This window comes from Stegodyphus dumicola, chromosome 8 (assembly GCF_044657685.1).
Source record: "Stegodyphus dumicola isolate Sdum_Otavi_A_Nest chromosome 8, ASM4465768v1".
Taxonomy (NCBI): domain Eukaryota; kingdom Metazoa; phylum Arthropoda; class Arachnida; order Araneae; family Eresidae; genus Stegodyphus; species Stegodyphus dumicola.
Window position 1 is genome coordinate 105,037,991 of NC_140775.1, and position 20,763 is coordinate 105,058,753.

The following is a 20,763-nucleotide window of genomic DNA, read 5'->3' on the forward strand; positions in this document are numbered from 1 at the left end:
GTGTTTTCTTGCTTTAACTCATGTGTATGGTTTATGCAGTATCCTCTCCATGCTTATGTGTATAAAGCGGGCGCAGCCCGGTCCACAAAATCGCTGAACACTGGTATTTCGGTCCTACTTTCGAATTCCGGGGTACTGTATATAAAATTTGGATGCATACGTGAATACAGCGCGCGGATACCGGGTAAAACCGCTGAACGTTGGTAGTTCGCTCAAACTTTCGAATCTCGGCGAGCGGGCTGGCTGCATGGGTGTTTTCGTGATTGTTCGCATGTGTATCGTTTATAAAGTATCTCATGGATGCATACGTGAATAAAGCGGGCACAGAATACTGGTAATGCGGTAATTTCGAATCCCGACGAACTGGCTGGCTCCATGGGTGTTTTCGTGATTTTACGCATGTGTATAGTGTATGGAGTATCTTCTGGGTGTATATGTGAATAAAGCGGGCAGAGCCCGCGCAAAGCCACATAACACTGGTAATTCGGTCCAACTTTCGAATAGCGGCGAACAGGCAGGCTCCATGTTTGTTTTCGTGATTTTACGCATGTGTATCGTTTATGCACCATCTTCAGCATGCATACGTGAATAAAGCGGGCACAGCACGCGCAAAATCGCTGAAAAATTGTATTTCGGTCCAACTTTCGAATCGGCAGCGGGCTGGCTGGAGGGGTGTTTTCGTGATTTTACGCATGTGTACGGTGTACGCAGTATCTTTTGCATGCACACGTGAACATTGTTTTGGGCGGGCTCCCGCCCAAAAGCGCTGAACACTGGTATTTCGGTCCAAATTTCGAATACCCGCGAAAGGCCTGGAAGCATGGGTGTTTTCGTGATTTTCCGCATATGTATAGTGTATGCGGTAACTTCTGGATGCATAGGTGAAAAAAGCGGGGGAAGCCCGCGGAATGCCGCTAAAAAATGGTAGTTCGGTTCAACTTTTCAATACCGGCCAAATTTAACATAGGATATCTTTTAAAAACGAACAATGATAAGCGGGCTTCAGCCCGCTCAGCTGGCGGGCTTGCCCGCTAGTCTATACTATTAAAATCTGTGTGCCTCTGTCTGTTTGTGTGTTTGTAACATCATCTCCTCGGGAACGGCTGGGTGTAGAGCTTAGCGGAAGGTACCGTTGGATTCAGAATGCCCGTGGCTCGCCGGATTGACCATCGGCATCTTCGTGCGACTTTAATTAGCCGATATATTAATTAAGAAGTGATTTTCTCCCTACATTTCCCTACGTTTTGCACTTTCTTTCACGGGTTTCCCCTATTTTAGGGATTTGGCCGAGTGCCAAATTCGTTTTTCTCGAATATCTGCGGAACGGCTCCGAGTTGCGATTCGAAACGCATATCCCCGTATTCGAAAAAAATCAACGAATCCATCGATACCGGTCCCATCTTCGTACGACAATAATCGGCGGAGTTATTAATTAAAAACTGCGAAAACGTTATTTCATTTTTCGGAGTGGCAACCGTCTCGGAATTAGCTGAGATAAAATTGCTTTTTCGAAAGCGCCGGGGGGATGACAATTGCTTCCGCTCGAGATTTGTGCTGGCGAAAGTTCACGTGTCAATTTCTTTTTTCTTAAATATCTATGGAACGGCGCTGAGTTGGAATTCGAGGCAGGTGTCTGCGGATTCCAAAAAATTCTACGAATCCAATGATACCATTCTTATCTTCGTAGGACGTTAATCAGCTGAGATATTAATTAAAAACTGTGAAAACGCTAATTTTCGGGCTCATTTTTCCGATTGCAACAGTTTCTTGAATCGCCGCAGATACAAATCAAGGTTATATTCTAAAGTTGAATAAAGCACGCGATTGCATGTTACCTAACTGTATTTTAAAAATATTTCGTTAATGTAGGCATTTTAAATAAACAGCTGCTTTTCACAATTTTTTTTTTAATTTCAGGTTAGGATGATTGTCACGTTAATTCTTTTATTGATATTGAATAAAAGTTATTATATTACATTAAATTTAAATGATGACGTTCTTGAAGTTGTACAACTTTAATCAGCTGGGATATTAATTAAAAAATCTGAAAAAGCTATTTTTTAAAAATATGTTGTTATTTTTTTAATAATAAATTTGATTTTTTGGAATAATATATTTTTTTATGTTATTAGATACGTGCACTTAATTTAGATATTATCTTTTAATGCAAATGATATTTTAAATAAGTTCGCACCAATAAAAATTAAATTCACACTTTTTTTTTTTTTTTCTTTTTTAGATTAAAGATTTTTCTTTGCTCCTTTGAGATGGTATACGGTAACTTTCGAATCCCGGTGAGCAGGCAGGCTACACTCATGTTTTTTGTGATTTTACGCATATCTGTTGTGTATGCAGTGTCTTCTGGATGCATAAATGAATAAAGCTGAACTCTGGTAGTTCGGTCCTAATTTCGAATCCCGGCGAACGGGCTGGGTCCATGGGTGTTTGCGTGATTTTACGCATGTGCCTCGTGTACGCAGCATTTTCTGGATGCATAAGTGAATAAAGCGGCCGAAATTCGCTCAAAACCTCTGATTACTGGTAGTTCGGTCCAACTTTCGAATCCAAGCGACCGTGTTGGCTCAATGTGTGTTTTCGGGATTTTTCGCATGTGTAACGTGTATGCGGTATCTTCTGCATGCATACTTGAATAAAGCGGGAGCAGCCCGCGCAAAACTACAGAACACTGGTAGTTCGGTCCAACTTTCGAATTCCGGGGTACTGTATATAAAATTTGGATGCATACGTGAATACAGCGCGCGGATACCGGGTAAAACCGCTGAACGTTGGTAGTTCGCTCAAACTTTCGAATCTCGGCGAGCGGGCTGGCTGCATGGGTGTTTTCGTGATTGTTCGCATGTCTATCGTTTATAAAGTATCTCATGGATGCATACGTGAAGAAAGCGGGCACAGAATACTGGTAATGCGGTTCTGGTAATGCGGTAATTTCGAATCCCGACGAACTGGCTGGCTCCATGGGTGTTTTCGTGATTTTACGCATGTGTATAGTGTATGGAGTATCTTCTGGGTGTATATGTGAATAAAGCGGGCAGAGCCCGCGCAAAGCCACATAACACTGGTAATTCGGTCCAACTTTCTAATAGCGGCGAACAGGCAGGCTCCATGTTTGTTTTCGTGATTTTACGCATGTGTATCGTTTATGCACCATCTTCAGCATGCATACGTGAATAAAGCGGGCACAGCACGCGCAAAATCGCTGAAAAATTGTATTTCGGTCCAACTTTCGAATCGGCAGCGGGCTGGCTGGAGGGGTGTTTTCGTGATTTTACGCATGTGTACGGTGTACGCAGTATCTTTTGCATGCACACGTGAACATTGTTTTGGGCGGGCTCCCGCCCAAAAGCGCTGAACACTGGTATTTCGGTCCAAATTTCGAATACCCGCGAAAGGGCTGGAAGCACGGGTGTTTTCGTGATTTTCCGCATATGTATAGTGTATGCGGTAACTTCTGGATGCATAGGTGAAAAAAGCGGGGGAAGCCCGCGGAATGCCGCTAAAAATGGTAGTTCGGTTCAACTTTTCAATACCGGCCAAATTTAACATAGGATATCTTTTAAAAACGAACAATGATAAGCGGGCTTCAGCCCGCTCAGCTGGCGGGCTTGCCCGCTAGTCTATACTATTAAAATCTGTGTGCCTCTGTCTGTTTGTGTGTTTGTAACATCATCTCCTCGGGAACGGCTGGGTGTAGAGCTTAGCGGAAGGTACCGTTGGATTCAGAATGCCCGTGGCTCGCCGGATTGACCATCGGCATCTTCGTGCGACTTTAATTAGCCGAGATATTAATTAAAAACTGATTTTCTCCCTACATTTCCCTACGTTTTGCACTTTCTTTCAAGGGTTTCCCCTATTTTAGGGATTTGGCCGAGTGCCAAATTCGTTTTTCTCGAATATCTGCGGAACGGCTCCGAGTTGCGATTCGAAACGCATATCCCCGTATTCGAAAAAAATCAACGAATCCATCGATACCGGTCCCATCTTCGTACGACAATAATCGGCGGAGTTATTAATTAAAAACTGCGAAAACGTTATTTCATTTTTCGGAGTGGCAACCGTCTCGGAATTAGCTGAGATAAAATTGCTTTTTCGAAAGCGCCGGGGGGATGACAATTGCTTCCGCTCGAGATTTGTGCTGGCGAAAGTTCACGTGTCAATTTCTTTTTTCTTAAATATCTATGGAACGGCGCTGAGTTGGAATTCGAGGCAGGTGTCTGCGGATTCCAAAAAATTCTACGAATCCAATGATACCATTCTCATCTTCGTAGGACGTTAATCAGCTGAGCTATTAATTAAAAACTGTGAAAACGCTAATTTTCGCGCTCATTTTTCCGAGTGGCTACAGTTCCTTGAATCGCCAAAGATAAAAATCAAGGTTATATTCTGAAGTTCAATAAAGAACGCGATTGTATGTCATTGTATGTTGAAAATATTTCGTTTATGTCAGCGTTTTAAATTAACATTTTTAAATTTCAGGTTAGGATAATGGCCACGATATGTTATTGCCACGTTAATTCTTTTATTACCATTGAGTAAAAGTTGTTATATTACGTTAAATTTAAATGCTGACGTTCTTGAAGTTCTACAATTTGAATTAGCTGAGATATTAATTAAATAAACCTGAATGCGGTGTTTTTTTAAATATGTTATTATTTAATAATAAATTAATTTTTTCGAATAATATATTTTTTCATGGTTATATAGATACGTCCACGCGATTGCATGTTATCTCACTGTATTTTGAAAATATTTCGTTAATATAGGTATTGTAAATAAACAGCTGCTTTATGCAATTTTTTTTTATTTCAGGTTAGGTTAATTGCCACGATATGTTATTGCCACGTTATTTCAATTTATTTTTGATTTTTATTTTAGATTAAACATTTTCTATGCAGATATTTAAACATAAAGTTAAAATTACTATATTTTTTTTAGATTAAAAATTTTCTATGCAGATATTTAAAGAAGAAGTTGAAATTACTATGTAAACTACTAATTTAAATTTTCAATAAAAAAAAAAATATTTTCATTCAGGGATTTAAATTGAATATGTTTTTCTTGGAGATGGTATATGAAAACCTTTCTTTTTATAATTAATTATGAATTATTAATTGCATTAATGTATATATTGATACAGTTTTGCGTGTGATCATATTGAAGTTTATAAAATAAAAAGAATTTTAATAACGAATCTACTGTTTGAATAATAAATGCGAAAATTTACGCGATTACACTTTCTACAACGGCCCATTTAGCGGCTGAGCGGTAAAGTCACTGAACACTGGTAGTTAGGTCAAGTTTCGAATCCCGGCGAACGGCCTGGCTGCATGGGTGTTTTCGTGATTTTCCGGTTGTGTATAGTGTATGCTGTATCTTCTGGATGCATACGTGAATAAAGCGGGCGCAGCCCGATCAAAACAGGTGAACACTGGTAGTTTGGTCTAACTTTCGTATACCGGCGAACACGGGCTGGCTCCATGAGTATTTTCGTGATTTTCTGCATGTGTAACGTGTATGCAGTATCTTACGCATGCATATGTTAATAAAGCGGGCGCAGCTCAGGTAAAATCGATGTACACTGGTAGTTTGGTCCAACTTTGGAATCCCGCTGAACGTGATGCTTCCATAGATTTTTTCGTGATTTTACTCATGTGTATTGTGTATGCGGTTATCTCCTGTATGCATAAGCGGATAAAGCGGGCGCAGCCCGTCCAAAACCGCTGAACACTGGCAGTTCCATCCAATTTTCGAATCCAGACGAACAGGCCGGCACCATGTGTGTTCACGTGATTTTACGCATGTGTAATGTGTATGCAGTACCTTATGGAATCATTTATGAATAAGGCAGACGCAGCACGCACAAAACCGTTGTACACTGGTGGTTTGGTCAAACTTTCGAATACCAGCGAAAGGGCTGCCTGTATGAATGTTTTCGTGATTTTCCGGATGTGTAACGTTTATGAAGTATCTTGTGGATGCATACGTGAATAAAGCGGGTGGAGAACACTGGTAGTTCGGACGAAATTTCGAATCCAATCCTACGGGCTGGGTCCATGAGTTTTTTCGTGATTTTCCGCATGTTTATCGAGTAAGCAGTATCTTCTGAATACATACGTGACCAAAGCGGGCGCAGCCCACGAAAAACCGCTGAACACTGGTAGTTCGGTCCAACTTTCGAATTCCGGCGAGCGGGCTGGCTGCATGAGTGTTTTCGTGATTTCCGCATGTGTATCGTGTATACAGTGTCTTCAGGATGCATATGTGAATAAAGCGGGCGCAGCAAGCGCAAAACCGATCAACACTGGTATTTCGGTCCAACTTTCGATCCCGGGGAACGGGCTGGCTGAATGCGTGTTTACGTGATTTTCCGCATGTGTAAGGTGTATGCAGTACCGTATGGATGCATACGGGAATAAACCGATTAAAATCGCCAGAAACTGGTAGTTCGGTCCAACTTTCGAATGTAGGCGAATTTGAACATGGGAATTCTTTTAAAAACGAACAATGATAAGCGGGCTTCAGCCCGCTCAGCTGGCGGGCTTGCCCGCTAGTCTATACTATTAAAATCTGTGCCCGTCTGTCTGTGTGTTTGTGTGTTTGTAACATCATCTCCTCGGGAACGGCTGGGTGCAGAACTTAGCGGAAGGTACCGTTGGATTCGGAATTCCCGTGGCTCGCCATATTGACCATCGGCATCTTCGTGCGACCTTAATTAGCCGAGATATTAATTAAAAACTGCTTTTTCCCCTACGTTTCCCTACGTTTTGCACTTTCTTTCACGGGTTTTCCCTATTTTAGGGATTTGGCCGAGTGCCAAATTCGTTTTTCTGAAATATCTCGGGAACGGCGCCGAGTTGGAATTCGAAACGCATATCACCGTATTCGAAAAAAATCAACAAATCCATCGATACCGGTCCCATCTTCGTACGACAATAATCAGCGGAATTATTAATTAAAAACGGCGAAAACGTTACTTCATTTTTCGGAGTGGCAACTGTCTCGGAATTAGATGAGATAAAAATACTTTCTGCAAAGCGCCGGGGGGGGGACAATTGCTTCCGCTCCAAATTTGTGATGGCGAAAGGTCACGTGTCAATATCTTTTTTTCTTAAATAACTATGGAACGGTGCTGAGTTGGAATTCGAGACAGGTATCTTCGGATTCTAAAAAATTCTGCGAATCCATTGATACCATTCTCATCTTCGTAGGACTTTAATCTGCTGATATATTAATTAAAAACTGTGAAAACGCTAATTTTTATGCTCATTTTTCTTGAACGGCCGGAAATAAAAATCAAGGTTAATATTCTGAAGTTGAAGCACGCGATTGCATGTTAACTCACTGTATTTTGAAAATATTTCGTTAATGTAGGTATTTTAAATAAACTGCTGCTTTTTGCAATTTTTTTTATGTCTGGTGAGGATAATTGCGGCGGTAGGTTATTTCCACATTATTTCTTTTATTGATATTGTGTAAAAGTTGTTATATTACATTAAATTTAAATGATGACGTTCTTGAAGTTGTACAACTTTAATTAGCTGAGATATTAATTAAATAAACCTGAAAGCGCTATTTCTTTTAAATATGTTATTATTTTTTGGAATAATAAATTATTTTTTTCGAATAATATATTTTTTCATGGCTTTAGATACATCCACTTAATTTACATATCCTGTTTGAATTTAAATGATATTGTAAATTAATTCGCAGCAAAAATAATAATTATCTTTTTTTACAATTAAAATTTAATTGAATATTAGCTTTATACGAATAGAGAATATTTCTTAAACTCAAATTTCATTCCTTGCAGCAATGGCGCAAGAGTTATTTAAATTTGATTTAACTGTATTCTTGTGAAACAATTTTTTTGTAATTTTGTGCGGATTCTGTTGATGTTTAAAAAAATGAATTTTCATAAAGAATATTCTCTTGGAATAATAAACCCGAAAATATTCGTGATTATATTTCGTACAACGGCCTATTAGCGGCTGAGTCGCTGAACACTGGCAGTTCGGTCCAACTTTCGAATCACGGCGCAAGGACTGCCTGCATGGGTGTTTTCGTGCTTTTCCACATGTGTATTGTGTATGCAAGATATTGGGGGCGCATACATTAATAAAGCGGGCGCAGCCTGCGCAATACCACTGAACACTGGTAGTTCGGACCAACTTTCGAATCTTGGCGAGCGGGCTGGCAGCATGAGTGTTTTCGTAATTTTACGCAAGTGTATCGTGTTTGGAGTATCTTCTGGATGAATACGTGAATATAATGCTGAAAACTGGTAGTTCGGTACAGTTCGGTACATAGGTACAGTAAAATATCTGACGGGTTCACACGACCGACATTTTATGAAACGTTTGGAAAAGTTTCTGTGTACTGCCCTACTGTGTTATCCAAAGAACAACAGTTGCAGTAGTTGATGATAATGTGTGTACAGCCCCAATAATGGGAGACAAGGACATTTTGGAGTTTGTTCAAAGCTAAAAAAAAATATCATTGATGCAGATTCCGACAAAGAAAACGAAATGAATAATGCAGTTCTCGTGGATGATTTTGTTTCATTGATTTTTTTATTAAATACGTGCCTATATGCATATCTGTGCAAATAAAATGTACTCTAATAAACTTAATTTTGTTGAAAATGTCCCCCCCCCAATATCCTTTAACACGAAAAAATTCTTCAGTCCCTTCGGTTTCGTGTTAATAATAATGAAAGTGAGAAAAAGAATTTTAATCATAGACTTAAAATTATTTTTCTGTTTTTCATTTAAATATAAAATATTTCCACAAATTGAGTGGTTGCAGCCCACCCATCTGCAATACTTACTCGGTACATTTAAAAAATTATTTTCTGTTATTTCTTTATTTTGAATGCGATAAAATCAGGCGACTAATATACAGGCGGTATATACAGGGGATATTGGACACATAAAACACTATTGACACAATATGAGTTATATCCACACAATGATGGAACAAGGTGTGCAGCAGATGTAAGACATGGGCATGATTCACATGATATTTGATTTACTCGAGGGATAGGACTGTAATGAGCAAATGAGTATGTTCCACAAAGTTGCGTAACATTCGAATCCCAGTGAACGGGGTGGCTGCATGGGTGTTTTTGTTATTTTCCCCATGCGTATACGAGCCACTTCCTCTTAAAAAGCCGACAAGAAGGCATCCCTCCCCTTAGGCAGATTGCACTCGAGTGCTTTGCCGTAGTTGAATACTTTACACACGGAGGTAAAAATGACACTTCCTGTGGTCGTTGCCTAATTATTCAAAATATTTTGATAATTGTTATCTGTTCTTAGAATTTTCATAGCATTGCACATATTATTTAACATTATGTTATTTACTAGCAATTTTATAATCTGCAAGTTTTGGTTTTACAATTTTTGATTTTTTAAAATTAACACCTTCTTACACAATTTGCAAACGAGTTCAATAGCCAAACATTCCCTTTCATATTACATCTGAAGAACTGTTGTAGCTTTATGCAACAAACATTTCGCTGTTCATTAAAATATAGGAACACTTTTCACTCACATTTTGATTAGAATTTGATGTAGATTGAAATGTTGTTTTCAACTCAGCTGCCTTTACACTCGCAGTTGTATTCACAATTGATTTTCATCCTGGACTTTCATCATTTGTCATATCCGCTAAAGGCGATTTATTTTTATCCGCTAAAGGCGATTATTTTATTTTATAAAGTTTCAGCAATTTTTTCTGCTGTAACGGCATCTACAAATGACCATCTGCCATGAATATTCTTCACACATGCCACGAGTTTTATTTTAGACCCGCTGATGCTTTGGGTTTATGATACTACTTGCTAATAAATAGTATGCATTATGATAGCATATGTAAAAAAAAAAAAAGAAATTTACCAGTATAATCAAAATAGAACAAATTCACGACTAAAATATTATCAAGAGTCTTAGAAGACCCTTCGAAGAACATTTTTAAAAGGTACACAAAGATAAATGACGAACACTCATCAGCTCAAAAACCCACGCATGAAAAATGTAAACAAACGCCGCGGAAAGCAGTTACAGTTACGACTAAGATCAAAGGTTTGCTCGCAGTAAAAAGTATTACTTCCGAGAATGAAAAAATTGTAAAATAATGCTTTTAAATGCTTTCTACTATTTTACAGGCATTTAAATGCCAGTATATATTTACTGTTATGAAACATAATTACAAAAGAGATGTTAAGTATAAAATTTATAGACAGGAGTTGGAGTTTACCAAAAATAATTTAAAGAACGAGTATACTGTTGGAATATCACACCCAAAAATTTTCGCGATTACACTTCGTAGAAGTGCCCATTAGCTAATGAGCAGTAAAATCGCTGAACACTGGTAGTTCGGTCCAACTTTCGAATCCCGGAGAACGGCATGGCTGCGTGGGTGTTTTCGTGATTTTCCGCACTGAATACTGGTAGTTTGGTCCAACTTTCGAATCCCGGCGAGCGGGCTGGCTGCATGTGTGTTTTCGTGATTGTCCCCATGCAGAAGATACTACATGCATATGTTAATAAAGCGGGCGCAGCAAATGTAAAATCGCTATACAGTGGTAGTTCGGTCCAACTTTCGAATACCACGAAGGCATCCATCCCCTGAAGTAATGGGCTTCAGCCCGCTCAGCTGGCGGGCTTGCCCGCTAGTCTATACTATTAAAATCTGTGTGCCTCTGTCTGTTTGTGTGTTTGTAACATCATCTCCTCGGGAACGGCTGGGTGTAGAGCTTAGCGGAAGGTACCGTTGGATTCAGAATGCCCGTGGCTCTCCGGATTGACCATCGGCATCTTCGTGCGACTTTAATTAGCCGATATATTAATTAAAAATTGCTTTTTCCCCTACGTTTCCCTACGTTTTGCACTTTCTTTCACCCGTTTTCCCTGTTTTAGGGATTTGGCCGAGTGCCAAATTCGTTTTTCTCGAATAACTTGGGAACGGCGCCGAGTTGGAATTCGAAACGCATATCTCCGGATTCGAAAAAAATCAACAAATCCATCGATACCGGTCCCATCTTCGTACGACAATAATCCGCGGAGTTATTAATTAAAAACTGCGAAAACAATAATTTCGGCACTCAGTCTTCCGAGTGGCAACAGTCTCGGCAGTCGTCGGAGATAAAAATGCAATGGGAACGCCAAGGCCGTTCGCCACTAACAAACTAAGAATAAAAAATTAAAATAACTTGAAGGAATAAACTGAAAAGCTAAAATAAAACTAAAAATAGAAACATTCTCTTCATTTAGTTGTCGTTAGTTGAATGTAGATTGGTTTATGCCCTTGATAAGTCGAGTAAATGACGTCATAGATAAAATAAAAAGTTTTGTTTCCCGGTCTGGCAACAGATCAAATAGAATCAAAAGTTTAGTTTCCTGGTTTGGCAACAAAAAATTTATTTACGAATTTTGGATTTGGAAGGAGACCGTCGCAATTTTTTCCAGCATTTCAAATTTCGTAAATATTCTTATTATTACTCATTGCACTTAATCTTTATTTCTTTTTACAGGATATTTGATTGTTTTTTGCATTTATATTTGTAGTTTTAGTAATTTAAAGTAGTATTTTAGACTTTTATATGCTCCTGTTAGTTTAGAACTTGAGAATTCTTCGGAACATTAACTTGGTGACTCTTTTTATATATTTAATGTATTATTTTGTATTTTTTTAAAGATCTATTCATTCGTGTTTTATATTTCTGTTATTGTTGCTCGATAAATTGCATTTACATTTTATATTTTTGACATTTTCCTGTGTGCGATAACAATTATCGTTTTAAGGCGATCGAATGTTCTATATTTTATTAGATTTGTTATTTGTTAGGTTTGTTATTTGAATTTCAGAATTGATTTCAGAAGTTCCTAATTTATATTTGTATTTATACCTTTTATTTATTTTGTGTTTAGGTTTTCATTTTCTGTTTATGTGCATTGTTCTCAGATTGACCTAATTATTAGAAATATTTTCATAATTTTTATCTGTGCTTGGAATTTTTCATAATATTACCCATATTATTTCTTATTTGCCAGCAATTTTTTAACAGGGAAGTTTTTGTTTTACATTTTTGATTTTTTAAACTTAATTTGCTCTTAAGTGGAAAATTTTTCATTTAGTCTAGGATTATTTTAAAATTTGTGTTGTATACATATAGAATGCATTAATTTTTTTTCCAGCAGTATTGGTTTAATGAGCAATTTTTTTCTTTCATCTGCGTAGTCAATTTTTTGAGTCGAGTTAATATTTTAGTAGTGCTTTTTTTAACGTACTGAAATGCCGAAACGGAAAAGAGGCATTACAGGAGATGCATCAAGAAGACGAAGAGCTGAAGCACAGAGTTTACGGCGAGCTGCAGAAAATGAAGAAGAAACTGCTGCGAGACTGAGCACGCAAGCGCGTCGGCAAGCAAACCTACGCGCTCAAGAAACGGAAGAAGAAACCGCTACGAGACTCGGCAGGAAAGCTCAACATCAATAAAATTTACGTGCTGCAGAAACGGAACAAGAAACCATTAGGAGACTCAGCAGGCAATCCCAATGTAAAGAAAATTTGCGTGCTCAAGAAAGTGAAGAAGAAACCAGTAGGAGGCACAGACTGGACTCTCATCGTCATCGTCAAGTTCGAGCGGAAGAGTCGGAAGAGGACGCTGCTACACGAAGAACGCGAGACGCTGCACGCCACAGACAAGTCCTATCCGAAGAAACAATGTCCGTACGAGAAGACAGGCTACGCATGAATGCAGCACAACGTTCACGCAGCACTCTTCACAATGCAGGAAGATGTGGACTCGAAGTTTATGTTGAGCAACACAGCGCCGGTTCAATGGAAGCTTCCTGCGATCTCTGCAACGGATTGTTCTTTACGGGAGAAAGGAATGCAAGAGGAAGATACATGCACTGCTGTAACAATGGGAAAATTGTCGAAGCTGAAAGAAGATATCCAGAAGAATGGCACAATTTAATGAATGGGAACCACCCGTTTTCTGAAGAGGTTTTTGCCAACATACGTACTTACAACTGCCTGCTCAGTTTTGCTTCATTGGGTGCCAATATAGAAATGCCTTCGGGTTCGGGTCCCTACTGCTTCAGGATTCACGGTGCCATATATCATCGAACGAGCCACCTTCATCCGCCTCATCCCGGTCAAGAACAGTATGCTCAGCTGTACATTTTAGATTCGGATCAAGCCCTCAGGCAGAGAATGAACATATTTGGAAATGTTGCCCTGAACGCCGAACTCCTGAGACAGTTGGACACAGTTTTAAGGAACGTTAATCCATATGCGGAAGCCTACAAGATGCTGAAGGAATTCGAAGAAGAAACTGTACGAGAGCAAGGTGCCGAAACTGCTGCGGATATCCGCATGTACATCAAGGGTGAAAGTGTTGCTGCAGGCGAGCACAGGGGACGTTACAATGCTCCGAAAGAAAATGAAGTTGCAGTCGTCTTCAAGAGTACGGACGGCGCTCCTCCATCGAAACCGAGACATCGTGATCCATCCGAGAGGTGACGGTCTCATTAACATCAGTACCTTAAATCCCAACTTGGAACCCATGACGTACGTACTTTTCTTTCCTCACGGCGAGCAAGGATTCAGAGTCGGACGGCAATACACAGAGTTACAGTTTTACAGTCACAGGGTATCCGTACGACGAGATTGCTACAACCCGATTTTGTATGGCCGGAAATTGTTTCAGCAGTATCTCGTGGATGCATACGTAAAAGTTGAAGGCAACAGGATTGCGTACCTCCGGAGCCATCAGACGAATCTGAGAGTGGAAACTTACATGGGTCTTGCCGATCACATTTACAGAGTTGGTCAAGAGACGGGCGTCCGCCCTGGAATACCGGTTATACTTCCGTCAACGTTTATAGGAAGCCCTCGCTGCATGCAGCAAAACTATCAGGACTCGATGGCCATTGTGCGCGAATTTGGTAAACCGGATCTGTTTTTGACTTTCACGTGCAATCCTAAATGGCCGGAAATAACAGAAAACTTATTCCCAGGACAGAAGGCTCACGATCGCCCGGACATCGCTTCGAGGGTATTTGACCTGAAGAAAACGGCTTTGATGCAAGATTTGACAAAGAATCACATCTTAGGTGCGACCATTGCAGATATACACGTCATCGAATTTCAGAAGAGAGGATTGCCTCATATGCACCTTTTGTTGTTTTTAGCGGAAGAAGACAAAATAAGAGATGCAGAGTGCATCGACTCGCTGGTGTGTGCTGAACTTCCAGATGCTACTCGACATCCGGAGCTACACAACATTGTGAAGTCATCGATGATTAACGGACCCTGCGGTGAACTGAATAGAAACTCTCCCTGCATGAGTGATGGTGTATGTTCGAAAGGATTTCCGAAACCGTTTCAGGCAGAAACTAAAGAGAACGTGAATGGCTACCCACTCTACAGAAGAAGGGACGATGGAAACTTTATCGTGATCAAGGGTCATGCCATCGATAACAGATGGGTCGTTCCTTACAATCCGTATTTATCGAAAAAGTACATCGCCCACATAAACGTTGAAGTATGCAGCTCCATAAAATCGGTGAAGTATTTGTTCAAATACGTGTACAAGGGTCATGATGCAGCTAAAGTTGTTCTGGAAGAATCTGGAGATAGAACTTTAATGTGGGACGAGATCAAATGCTTCTTAAATGCAAGATACGTGTCTGCCCCTGAAGCAGCGTGGAGGCTGTTTGAAAAAAGAATGCATTCTAGGTCGCACTCCATCATACGACTACCGGTTCATTTGGAAAACCTGCAGCCCGTCTATTTTGCCGAATCCGAAGAAAGGAATGCTTTCCAGAGAGCTGCCGAGAAAAATACCATGCTCACCGGATGGTTTGAACTGAACAGGACAGTTCCCGAAGCGAATGGTTACCTGTATGCCGAAATTCCTAAACATTTCACCTGGAGGAATCATGCCTGGCAGACACGAGTTAGACTTGGAGATTACATCATTTCAAGAATGTATTCTGTTAGCCCGAAAGATGTTGAGCGTTTCCATCTGAGGTTGCTGCTGTGTCACGTTAAAGGAGCGAAGAGTTTTGCCGACTTAAGAACTTACGAAGGTGTGGAGTATTCAACGTTCAAGGAAGCCTGCCGTGCAAGGCATCTGCTGCAAGACGACGAAGAATGGAAAAATACTCTGGCAGAAGCATCAGCTTTTCAAATGCCACCGCAGCTAAGACAGCTTTTTTGCTTCATCTGTGTTTTCTGCAACCCTGCGGAACCCGTCGCTTTGTGGAATGAATTCAAAGAGTCCCTTTCTGAAGATTTTGCGAGATCTTACTCCTTAGAAGACAGTTTCAGCCTTGCACTGAGAAGTATAGAAGACCAGTTAGAAGTGCACAATGTTTCGCTATGTTCTCTTGGTCTCCCGCAACCAACATTGACTGATGCTGTTTCTCTCGAAGTCCCGCAGTTCGATGTCCAGTAAGAAAACGAACAAGCCGAAGTGTTCAACGGGATGTTGAATCCTGAACAGAAATTAGTTTACGACTTGGTTTTGGAAGCTGTACGAGATGAGAATCCTAACACACCGAAGACATTTTGTGTTAATGCGTTTGCCGGAGCTGGAATAACTTTCCTTTTTAGGACGATCCTTCATGCTGTTCGAGGAATGGGCCACGTTGCCATTCCCGTTGCGTGGACAGGCATTGCTGCTGTGCTATTGACCGGTGGAAGAACTGTACACTCTACTTCCAAGTTGCCCGTTCCACTTCTGGAAAATTCTTCGTGCCGTGTGAGACAAGATAGCGCTGAAGGAAGGTACTTGAAGACTGCGAAACTTTTCATATGGGATGAATGCACCATGACGCCTCATTACGCTTTGGAAGCTGTCGACAGAGACTTGACCGGACTGGATGTTCCTTTTGGCGGTAAAACCTTAGTTTTAGGAGGTGACTGGAGACAAACATTACCTGTTGTCGCACATGGAAACCGAACTTCTGCGATCGAGAGCTGCCTCAGGAACTCCTTTTTGTGGCCACATTTCAAACAATGCACGCTTTCCACCAATATGCGATTGAATCCGGAAGAACAAGAATTTTCAGAATGGCTTCTGCAGTTGGGAGACGGTCGTCTTAAAAATGACAGTGGCTTGGACGAAGACATTATCGAAATTCCATCTTTGTATGTGGTCAACAGATCGATAGTAGAAGAAATGTTTGGCTGCGGTAATGAATTCGACTTACAAGACTTGGCCAGTAAAGCGATTTTATGTCCAAAGAACGAGGAAGCTCTGAAGCTTAATGAAGAAATTCTTTCCACGTTTCCAGGTCACGTTTTCACGCACTACAGTGCAGACTCGGTTATTTGCGATGACGAAGAAGAACAAGAAACGTATCAGCTGGATTTCATCCACAGCCTGACGCCTTCTGGAATGCCACCTCATCGTCTGAATTTGAAAGTTGGAGTTATAGTTATGCTTCTACGAAATCTACATCCATCGGTTGGACTCTGCAACGGAACAAGGCTCATTGTGAAGAGAATTATGCCAAACGTTTTAGATTGTGAAGTCATCTCTGGACAGAATGCTGGATCGAAAATTTTCATTCCACGTGTTGAACTTTCACCATCAGATTCAAACCTCCCCTTTCAGCTCAAGCGAAGACAGTTTCCGATCAGGCTTGCATTTTGTATGACTATTAATAAGTCACAGGGACAGACACTTAAGAAAGTTGGGATTTATTTACCGCAACCAGTTTTCAGTCATGGAATACCTTACGTAGCTTTTTCAAGATGTTCGTCTATGAGGAATGTTCGTGTTTTAGTGAAAGACACCAAGAAGCAAGGCCGTTTGATGCCCGCATGTTCTAAAGTATTCACAAGAAATATTATTTACAGGGAGGTTCTGCAGTAAAAAAGTTACTCGAGACATTGAAACAGTGAGATTTTTGCAACACAAAATGAAGTTAATCAAGCCAAAGCAAAAATGAAAAAGATTTGAGGTTTTTGGATGACTGGGATAAATTGAAGCAAGTCAAGATGAAGCTGAAACAGTTTGAGAATTATGCTTTAGTCGGCTTTTATGTCTGTTGTTACAAAGTGGAATTTGTAGTAGTTAGGCAATCGGAAGCTGTATTATTTTTTTCAATGTTGTAAATATTTTTTATAAATTTTCCTTTTCAGGTCTACATACAATTGCGTTCATTAATTTTAAAACATTTTATGTATTTTTCTTTTTTAGGTATTTATGGAACTGATTTCAATCACATAAAAATATTTCTTTTTCAGGTGTATATAGAAATGATTTGATTCAAATTAAAATGTTTTTATACATTTCTTTTCAGATGTACATAGAACTTGTAAATACTTTTTTCAGGTGTATATAGAAATGATTTCATTCAAATTAAAATGTTTTTCTTTTCAGGTGTACATAGAACATGTAAATTTTTGTAAATAATTTTTCTTATTCATTGCTTGCATTTTTGTAAACACATACAAATATATATATATCTTAATTGTGCGTGTGTGTATATATGTATATACAATTGCATCAATATATATATATATATATATATATATATACATATTTATATATAGTGATGCAATTTTGTCTATGATTCTGTAACAGCAGACCAGGGAAGGGGCTGATACCTGGGAGAAAAAATAACCCCCTGGTCGATGAGGTTGCAGAGGAGACCCCAGGTGTCAGGCAGTTTATGCCGTCAAAAGCCCACCAATTTTTTCTGTTTACATTTTTTTTTTCTGTTCAAGTTTTTGTGTTTAATATAAACTTATAACTAAGAAATTATTATTATTATTATTATTTCTTTTCAGATAAATACGGATTGTAGCTCGCCCATCTGGCGTACTTACTCGGTAGATTTTAAAAATTATTTTCTGTTTTTCTTTGAACTATTGACGCAATAACTGATTTCATTCATATAAAATATTTTGTTTTGCATGATATTTAATATACTCAAGGGATAGGCCTGTAATGTCTTTCCCAAAGTTGTGTCTTTTATAGACGTAGGTACAGTAAAATATTTTATGGGTTCACACGACTGACATTTTATGAAACGTTTGGAAATGTTTCTGTGTGCTGCCCTACTGTGTTATCCAAAGAACAACAGTTGCAGTAGTTGATGATAATGTGTGTACAGCCCCAAATAATTGGAGACAAGGATATTTTGGAGTTTGTTCAAAGCTAAAAAAATATCATTGATGCAGATTCCGACAAAGAAAACGAAATGAATAATGCAGTTCTTGTGGATGATTTTGTTTCATTCATTTTTTATTAAATACATGCCTATATGCATAACTGTGCAAATAAAATGTACTCTAATAAACTTAATTTTGTTGAAAATATGTTTTTTTTTTTTTTTTTTTTTTTTTTTTTCAATATCGTTTAACACGAAAAAATTCTTCAGTCCCTTCGGTTTCGTGTTAATAATAATGAAAGTGAGAAAAACAATTTTAATCATAGATTTAAAATTATTTTTCTGTTTTTGATTTAAATACAAAATATTTCCACAAATTTCACACAGAAACTATTTTAGACACCAGCAAAGAATTGAGTGGGTGCAGCCCCCCCATCTGCAATACTTACTCGGTAGATTTTAAAAATTATTTTCTGTTATTTATTTATTTTGAATGCGATAAAAACAGGCGACTAACTAATTTGGTTTATATGTATGTACATATATATTTTCAAATGTATATACAGGGGATATTGGACACATACAACACTATTGACACAATATGAGCTATATCCACACAATGATGGAACAAGGTGTGCAGCAGATGCAAGACATGGGCATGATTCACATGATATTTGATATACTCGAGGGATAGGACTGTAATGAGCAAATGAGTTTGTTCCAGAAAGTTGCGTCTTTTACAAACACCCAACATTCGAATCCCAGTGAATGGGGTGGCTGCATGGGTGTTTTTGTTATTTTCCCCATGCCACTTTCCTTTAAAAAGCCGACAAGAAGGCATCCCTCCCCTTAGGCAGATTGCACTCGAGTGCTTTGCCGTAGCTGAATACGCTACACCACTACATTACACACGGAAGTAAAAATGACACTTCCTGTGGTCGTTGCCTAATTATTCAAAATATTTTGATAATTGTTATCTGTTCTTAGAATTTCCATAGCATTGCACATATTATTATTTAACATTCTGTTATTTACCAGCAATTTTATAATCTGCAAGTTTTGGTTTTACAATTTTTGATTTTTTAAAATTAACACCTTCTTACACAATTTGCAAACGAGTTCAATAGCCAAACATTCCCTTTCATATTACATCTGAAGAACTGTTGTAGCATTATGCAACAAACATTTCGCTGTTCATTAAAATATAGGAACACTTTTCAATCAAATTTTGATTAGAATTTGATGTAGATTAAAAAGTTGTTTTCAACTCAGCTGCCTTTACACTCGCAGTTGTATTCACAATTGATTTTCACGCTGGACTTTTATCATTTGTCATATCCGCTAAATTTTAAGTGTCAGCAATTTTTTCTGCGGTAACAGCATCTACAAATGACCATCTGCCATGAATATTCTTCACACATGCACGAGTTTTATTTTAGAACCGCTGATGCTTTGGGTTTATGATACTACTTGCTAATAGTATGCATTATGATAGCATAAGTAAAAAAAAAAATTTACCAGTATAATCAAAATAGAACAAATTCACGACTAAAATATTATCAAGAGTCTTAGAAGACCCTTCGAAGAACATTTTTAGAAGGTAAACAAAGATAACTGACGAAAACTGATCAGCTCGAAAACCCACGCTTGAAAAATGTAAACAAACACCGCCGAAAGCAGTTACAGTTACGACTAAGATCAAAGGTTTGCTCGCAGTTAAAAGTATTACTTCCGAGCATGAAAAAATTGTAACATAATGCTTTTAAATGTTTTCTACTATTTTAAAGGCATTTAAATGCCAGTATATATTTACTGTTATGACACATAATTACAAAAGAGATGTTAAGTATAAAATATATAGACAGCAGTTGGAGTTTACCAAAAAGAATGTAAATAAAGGAATTTTAACAACGAGTATACTGTTGGAATATCACACCCGAAAATTTTCGCGATTACACTTCGTACAAGCAGCTGAGCGGTAAAATCGCTGAACACTGGTAGTTCGGTCCAACTTTCTAATCCCGGCGAGCGGGCTGGCTGCATGTGTGTTTTCGTGGTTTTCCGCATGCAGTATCTTCTGCATGCATACGTTAACAAAGCGGGCGCAGCAAATGTAAAATCGCTGTACACTGGTAGTTAGGTCCAACTTTCGAATACCACGAAGGCATCCATCCCCTGAAGTAATGGGCTTCAGCCCGCTCAGCTGGCGGGCTTGCCCGCTAGTCTATACTATTAAAATCTGTGTGCCTCTGTCTGTTTGTGTGTTTGTAACATCATCTTCTCAAGAACGGCTGGGTGTAGAGCTTAGCGGAAGGTACCGTTGGATTCAGAATGCCCGTGGCTCGCCGGATTGACCATCGGCATCTTCGTGCGACTTTAATTAGCCGAGATATTAATTAAAAACTGATTTTCTCCCTACATTTCCCTACGTTTTGCACTTTCTTTCACGGGTTTCCCCTACTTTAGGGATTTGGCCGAGTGCCAAATTCGTTTTTCTCGAATATCTGCGGAACGGCTCCGAGTTGCGATTCGAGACGCATATCCCCGTATTCGAAAAAAATCAACGAATCCATCGATACCGGTCCCATCTTCGTACGACAATAATCGG